General features: G+C 43.1%; 1 pseudogene; it reads right to left on the bottom strand.

Annotated features, from left to right (window-relative positions):
• Positions 1-590: 590 nt before the first annotated feature.
• LOC137326873 (kelch-like ECH-associated protein 1) lies at positions 591-7,508 on the bottom strand (annotated as a pseudogene).
• Positions 7,509-8,673: the final 1,165 nt, after the last annotated feature.

Below are 8,673 nucleotides of genomic sequence, written 5' to 3' on the forward strand. Positions count from 1 at the left end.
GGAGGGAACCCTCCTGTCTGGCGATTGTTGCGCGGTGTCCGCTCATCCGTTGTCGCAGTGTCTGCATGGTCTCGCCAATGTACCATGCTCTGGGGCATCCTTTCCTGCAACGTATGAGGTAGACAACGTTGGCCGAGTCACAGGAGTATGAACCATGTACCTGGTGGGTGGTGTCCTCTTGTGTGATGGTGGAATCTGTGTCGATGATCTGGCATGTCTTGCAGAGGTTACCGTGGCAGGGTTGTGTGGTGTCGTGGACCCTGTTCTCCTGAAAGCTGGGTAATTTGCTGCGAACGATGGTTTGTTTGAGGTTGGGTGGCTGCTTGAAGGCGAGTAGTGGAGGTGTGGGGATGGCCTTAGCGAGGTGTTCGTCGTCATTGATGACATGTTGAAGGCTGTGGAGAACATGGCGCAGTTTCTCCGCTCCGGGGAAGTACTGGACGATTTAAATTTAGCAGGAGAACTCCCCTGCTCTTCTTGAAATAGTGCTATGGGATCTTTTACGTCCACTTATGAGAGCAGTTTAATATCTCATTTGAAAGATGGTGCCTCGACAGTGCAGCACTGGGATGTCAGCCGAGATTATATGCTCAAATTTCTTCTTGGGGTTGAGCCCATGACATTCTGATAGGGTTGCCAACCCTCCAGGATTGCCCTGGAGTCTCCAGGAATTTAAGATTAATCTCCAGGACGCTGCTGGGAGCAAAACACCTGGGAGAAAAATCACAGGGCCATTAAACAAAAACATTTTTTTTCATTGTCTTGGAAATTTTCATTTATTAGTTGGGGTTGCAGGAAAAGGCTGTTTGACTGACAATCATGATTAATCCAATTGGGTCACAAAGAATCTGTTCCCTTTCCAATTGGCTGGAAAGGCCAGTGGTGCCTGGAGGATGGACCAGTATGGGTTCAAGGTGGGAGGTCATGTGATGAAACCTCCAGGAATACGTCCAACCAGAGTTGGCAACCCACCTTCTGACTCAGAGATGAGAGTGTTGCTACTGAGCCATGGCTGACACAAATTAAGCCTCATCATACTGCCTCCTATTCTAACTCATTCCTAAAGGCCTTGGAACTCCTTACTTATCACCGAGTAATTCCCTCACCTTAGGCTTTTAACCTCTGGTGATGCCTTGCTATGTGGGCCTTGGGGTCTCATTTAAAAATGTTTTTCCATTACTTTGAATTGCTAACATGAATATTCAAAGTTTTAGCTTGAGGCAAAAAAAGAAAGCAGGGTTTAGTGTCGCAGATTTCCATTCCAAGCTGGGTGACAACTACAGACTTGGCACATCGAACGTCATCAATGATTTCATCCTCCAACATACCTCTAATAAAAAAATTAAAATATTGCAATTGCAACATTACAGTGACTACACTTCAAAAGTACTTCATTGACTGTGAAGGTTTTGGGACGTCCTGAGATAGTAAAAGGCACGATAGAAATGCAAGTCTTTCTTTTAAACCAGGCTTATTTCAGAGAAGATGCAGAACAAATCAGCTAAGGGACCATGAACAAATGGTGGTTTTAAATGTGGTTTAGTCATGAGTGGGTAGCCCAGGGTTAAATGTTAGATCCCCGACCCCGTTCATTAGATTCAGTAAGGATCTGGAGAAAGGTATAGGGTATTGGCAGTACCGTAATTACATTTAGGGTTGGTGCCAAATTCTGTGGCAAAATCAGAACCTTAGAGGAGGGAAATAGATTGCGAATGGATCTGGATAAATTGGGGACTTGACTGACACAATCCCATCAGTCTTCTTATCCCTTCTGGACCCAGGTACCTCGGCGGGGAGAAATAGCAGTGGGTTATTACACCACGTCACACAAACAAGCTGCCTTTGCCGGATAACACTCAGGATATGGTAGTGTAATGGTTATCTTCCTGGAGTAGTAATCCGCTAGCAGGGACAAGGAGACATAACCTTAAAATCAGAGCCAGGCCATTCAGGAGAGAAGTCAGGAAACACTTCTTCACACAAAGGGCGGTAGAAGTGTGGAATTCTCTCCCACAAGGAGCAGTAGATGATAGCTCAATTAATAATTTTAAACGTGAGAGTGACAGATTTTTGCTAGCCAAGGGTATTAATGGATGTGGAGCCAAGGCAGGTAAATGGAGTCAGGATACAGATCAGCCATGATCCCATTGAATGGTGGAACAGGCTTGAAGGGCTGAATGGCCTCCTCCTGTTCCAATGTTCATAATGTGATAATCACCAGATAATTTGTTTAAGCAGTGTTGGTTGAGGGATAAATATTGGCCAGGACAAACTCCCCTGCTTTTCTTCAAAATAATGCAATGGGATCTTTTACGTCCATCCAAGATGGTAAATAGGGCCTTGGTTTAACATTTCATCTGAAAGACAACCGACAGTGCAGCACTCCCACAGTACTGTGCTGGGAACCTCAGCCTAGATAAGTCTCTGGAGGGGGACTTGAACCCACCACCTTCTGATTCAGAATTGTAAACAATTTTACAACACCAAGTTATAGTCCAGCAATTTTATTTTAAATTCACAAGCTTTCGGAGATTTTCTCCTTCCTCAGGCAAATGTTTCAAGAGCTCCTTGAAGCCTACGCATTTATACATATAGAACAATACATGGTGTTTACAGACTGCCCCTGCAACTGCCCGTTGCCAAGGCAATCACCGTGCAACGGGCAGTTGCAGGGGCAGTCTGTAAACACCATGTATTGTTCTATATGTATAAATGCGTAGGCTTCAAGGAGCTCTTGAAACATTTGCCTGAGGAAGGAGAAAATCTCCGAAAGCTTGTGAATTTAAAATAAAATTGCTGGACTATAACTTGGTGTTGTAAAATTGTTTACAATTGTCAACCCCAGTCCATCACCGGCATCTCCACATTCTGATTCAGAGGTAAGAGTGCTACCCATTGAGCCACACCTGACACATGAAATGACATATGACACATGACACAAAAGAAAATAACCAAGATTGATGTTGTGTTGATTGCCCTACGGTGACTGTTGTTCCCGCAGAGATTGTTGGGTAACTTGGCAGTGTCATCGTTACACCACTGTCTATTGTTAATCTGGAAAATCCCATAGTTGTTTGACACAATTATTCCATCATCCCAGTAATGATTGATAGCTTTTACACACGGGTCTGTGCCGGTGTTTATGCTCCACATGAGCCTCCTCCCTCCCTACTTCATCTCACCCTATCAGCATATCCTTCTATTCCTTTCTCCCTCATGTGTTTATCCAGCTTCCCCTTAAATGTATCTACACTATTCACCTCAACTACTCCTTGTGGGAGCGAGTTCCACATTCTCACCACTCTCTAGGAGAATGTTATCAGTTAAAATATTTGAACTCAAGGCAGTAACTGTCAATTGTCCTACATACAAAAGCACCAGCAAATAGACATAGAACACAGGACTGTCTTGGCAATACATAAACACCAATTGGACTGTTAGATTCTAACAGTATTTTCTCTGGAACCAATTTCCATATTCCAATGACCCAATTCACTTTCACTGCAAATGAACCAATGAAATTAAATTCCTATTCTCATGAAACGCTGCGCTCCAGTGTTCAATTCCTAAGAAGAGGAAAGTGCCTTGCAGGTTAAGAGGAAGCATTTCCTCCAGTCACAAACTGCATAACTTGTTTCTACACTGTGTTTCTTGTATGATTAGTCAATCTCAGGATTACAAACCTTTCACAAAGTATTCTATCATTAGCAAGTCAGGCTGACAACATGCAGAAACAAATTCAATTTGAAGCAGTATTTTTCCCCACTATCAAACTCCTAACTCACTGCTTTCTCCAGCTCTTCAAACTGTAGTCTGTAATATTAAACTGGTTACCTCTTGATACAAACAAGATTTCACTGTCAACAGGATTCATCATGGTATTGCTGGATGTATGTTACCCAAAGTCTATGGGATCAGATTACTTGCTGAATACAGCAGGTTTTCTAGCCAAATTACTTACCTCTCCACACTGTTATGATGACTGCAGCCATGTGATCCTCCAACAGCATAGATCAGACCATCAATGACACCAACACCTATTCGATTCCTTGGAACACTCGTTGCAGCGCAAGATGACCACTGATCGTTCATCGGATTATAACAGTCAAGGGCATTAGAATCAGTGTTCCCATCTGGAGCATTATTCCGACCACCCACTGTATAAAGCAGTCCATGGACAACACAGGCTGCAAGCTCACTTCGGGGCACTTTTAAGTCCACTAACCTAATCCAACTGTCATCACAGGGGTTGTAGGCTTCTAGGAAACTCAGTGACTGGCGGTAGTAGCCACCAGCTGTATACATTAACTGTGGCACTTTTGGTGTTCATCGAGGAAGAACTTTTGTAGGCTTGTGCAAAGTCAAATCTTGGAAAATCTGAGAGAGGTAATCTTTGCATTTGGAATCCGATTTGAGGATCTCACACTTCTGGAGTTGCATCTGCAGGAAATGTGGCGTGAGAGAATGGCATCGGACTGTTTTCATCAGGGCCTCCGGTTCTCACAGTCATACTGAAGCCAGTTGATGCAGGCATGAAATACCTCCGATTCACAGCGCACATTGAGATCCTCTCGGCTAATAAGGGTGACCAGCTGACAGTGCGACAGGTTAAAGAACTCTTCCTGCTTTGCCACCTGAAATTAGAACACACTTTGCTGAAACATCTTAAGATTCGGCAGCCTTTGAAGCTTTTATTATTTTAAAATAATTAAGAACACTCCCAACACACCCATTCCCCAGAGGCACTATAGTGAATTCAGCTAAGGAAATTGTTAAAACACAGCAAAAGCTTGGCAGACACTCAAAGAGCAATTAAAAAATGAAAGGTGGGTTGTGGTTGATCTTAATACAGAGGGAACACTGCAACATCAAAGCAGACCCTTGGCAGCCGAGGAAGTTCTCTTTGCAAACATTACCAGGATATGTCTGGTCACAGTTTCCTTTAAAATATATATTAATGACCTGAACTTGGGTATAGGGGACATAATTTCAAAGTTTGCAGATGACAAAACTTGGAAATGTACTAAACAGTGAGCAGACGACTTCAGGATGACATAGACTGGTGAAATGGACAGGCACATGGCAGGTAAAATTTAATGCAGATGTGTGAAGTGATGCATTTTGGAAGGAAGAATGAACTAAGCGGTATAATTTTAAAGGGGGTGCAGGAACAGAGACCTGGAGGTTCACATACACAAATCTATGATGGTGGCAGGACAAGTTGACAAGGCTGTTAAAAAAGCAAACGGGATCCGTGGCTTTATAAATAGAGGGATAGAATACAAAAGTTAGGACGTTATGCTAACCCTTTATAAAGCACTGGTTAAGCCTCAGCTGGAGTATTGTATCCAATTCTGGGCACCACACTTTAGGAAGGATGTCAAGAAGGTGCAGAGGAGATTTACTAGAATGATACCAGGATGAGGGACTTCAGTTATGAGGAGAGACTAGAGAAGCTGGGATTGTTCACTTTAGAGCCGAGAAGGTTAAGGGGAGATTTAATAGAGATATTCAAAATGATGAGGGGTTTTGATAGAGTACATAAGGAGAAACTCTTTCCACTGGCAGTAGCGTCGGTAACCAAGTTCATTCTTCCTGAAAGGGTGGTGGTAACAGATTCAATAGTAATTTTCAAAAGGTAATGGATATATACTAAAAAAGGAAATATTTGCAGGGCTATGGGGAAAGAGCTGGGGAGTGGGACTAATTGGACAGCTCTTTCAAAGAGCTGGCACAGGCACAATGGGCTGAATGGCCTCCTGTGCTGTATAATACTATGAAAATATGGGGTAATAAGATGCAAGTTTGAGTCCTTAATTCTTTGGGGAGGTATTAAGCAAAGAACATAAGAACATTAGAAATAGGAGCAGGAGTAGGCCAATCGGCCCCTCGAGCCTGCTCTGCCATTCAATAAGATCATGGCTGATCTGATCCTAACCTCAAATCTAAATTCATGTCCAATTTCCTGCCCGCTCCCCGTAACCCCTAATTCCCTTTACTTCCAGGAAACTGTCTATTTCTGTTTTAAATTTATTCAATGATGTAGCTTCCACAGCTTCCTGGGGCAGCAAATTCCACAGACCTACTACCCTCTGAGTGAAGAAGTTTCTCCTCATCTCAGTTTTGAAAGAGCAGCCCCTTATTCTAAGATTATGCCCCCTAGTTCTAGTTTCACCCATCCTTGGGAACATCCTTACCGCATCCACCCGATCAAGCCCCTTCACAATCTTATATGTTTCAATAAGATCGCCTCTCATTCTTCTGAACTCCAATGAGTAGAGTCCCAATCCACTCAACCTCTCCTCATATGTCCACCCCCTCATCCCCGGGATTAGCCGAGTGAACCTTCTTTGTACTGCCTCGAGAGCAAGAATGTCTTTTCTTAAGTATGGACACCAAAACTGTATGCAGTATTCCAGGTGCGGTCTCACCAATACCTTATATAACTGCAGCAATACCTCCCTGTTTTTATATTCTATCCCCCGAGCAATAAAAGCCAACATTCCGTTGGCCTTCTTGATCACCTGCTGCACCTGCAAACTAACTTTTTGATTTTCTTGCACGAGGACCCCCAGATCCCTTTGTACTGCAGTACTTTCCAGTTTCTCGCCATTAAGGTAATAACTTGCTCTCCGATTTTTCCTGCCAAAGTGCATAACCTCACATTTTCCAATATTGTATTGCATCTGCCAAATCTCCGCCCACTCACCCAGCCTGTCTATATCCCCTTGTAGGTTTTTTATGTCCTCCTCACTCTCTACTTTCCCTCCCAACTTTGTATCATCTGCAAACTTTGATATGTTACACTCGGTCCCCTCCTCCAAATCGTTAATATAGATTGTAAAGAGTTGGGGACCCAGCACCTGCGGAACACCACTGGCTACTGGTTGCCAGTCCGAGAATGTACCATTTATCCCAACTCTCTGCTTCCTGTTAGATAACCAATCCTCCACCCATGCCAGAATATTACCCCCAATCCAGTGATTCTTTGTCTTGAGCAATAATCTTTTATGTGGCACCTTGTCGAATGCCTTCTGGAAGTCTAAATACACTACGTCCACTGGTTCCCCTTTATCCACCCTGTACGTTATATCCTCAAAGAACAAAGGAGAAGTGCCTCTCCATTGGTGGAGCAGAGGCTTCAGAACAGATCGCAAACCCATTTATGTCATCCAATGTAGATATGTCAGACAAAATGAATTATAGAAACGATTCCACAACCAAATTTACCCATCCTGGAGCAGCAGACAGCTATTGTGTCGCTCAGTTTACCTCAGGTTATACTATATGCAGAGCATTGCCATCTTTACTGGTACGTACATCACTAAAGTACATGTAGATATATTCCCTGGCTTTCTGGTGAAGCTCGGCACAGCCAATCTGCTCGGCAAAGTTTCCAATCCCAATAGCATTACTGGGATCCAGTTGCTGTGCCAGGAAATCACAGCACGCTTTGACCACACTGTCCATTTGGTACATAACAGCTCCATTCATCACGTGTATGACGCATTTCTCACCCATGGAAATACTGTGATGTGGAGATGCCGGTGATGGACTGGGGTTGACAATTGTAAACAATTTTACAACACCAAGTTATAGTCCAATGATTTTATTTGAAATTTACAAGCTTTTGGAGGCTTCCTCCTTCCTCACGGAAATACTGGCAGTGCATGCAAACTCGATTAATCTCTCCATTACTTTACGATGGATCCCCTCAATGGATACAACCTCCATTTCACATTCCTGTGAACAAATGCAAAGAAAGAAATTCAACAAATGTGAAGAAAGATATTAAACAAATATAAACTATTAACACAATTATTCATTTCACAGAGAATAACAGGCAGATTGGGGGTAAAATTCAGCAGCAGCAGGTTGCTGAATAAACCATAGTGACATAAGGACTATAATCTATTGGATAATTTTTGAGGATGTAACTGGTAGAATAGATAAGGGAGAACCAGTGGATGTGGTGTATTTAGATTTTCAGAAGGCCTTTGATAAAGTCCCACATAAGAGGCCAGTGTGCAAAATTAAAGCACATGGGATTGGGGGGAATATACTGGCATGGATTGAGAATTGGTTAACAGACAGGAAACAGAGAGTAGGAATAAACGGGTCTTTTTCGGGATGGCAGGCAGTGACTAGTGGGGTACCGCAGGGATCAGTGCTTGGGCCCCAGCTATTCACAATATATATCAATGATTTGGATGAGGGAAACAAATGTAATATTTCCAAGTTTGCTGATGACACAAAATTAGGTGGAATTGTGAGTTGTGAGGAGGATGCAAAGAGGCCTCAAGGCGATTTAGACAAGTTGGGTGAGTGGGCAAATACATGGCAGATGCAGTATAATGTGGATAAATGTGAAGTTATCCACTTCGGAAGGAAAAACAGAAAAGCAGAGTATTATTTAAATGGTGATAGATTGGGAAATGTTGATGTACAAAGGGACCTGGGTGTCCTTGTACACCAGTCACTGAAAGCAAACATGCAGGTGCAGCAAGCAGTTAGGAAGACAAATGGTATGTTGGCCTTCATTGCAAGAGGATTTGAGTACAGGAGCAGGGATGTCTTACTGCAGTTATACAGGGCCTTGGTGAGACCACACCTGGAGTATTGTGTGCAGTTTTGGTCTTACCAAAGAAAGGATATACTTGCCATAGAGGGAGT

The sequence above is a fragment of the Heptranchias perlo genome, chromosome 11 (assembly GCF_035084215.1).
Source record: "Heptranchias perlo isolate sHepPer1 chromosome 11, sHepPer1.hap1, whole genome shotgun sequence".
In the NCBI taxonomy this organism is placed as follows: Eukaryota; Metazoa; Chordata; class Chondrichthyes; order Hexanchiformes; family Hexanchidae; genus Heptranchias; species Heptranchias perlo.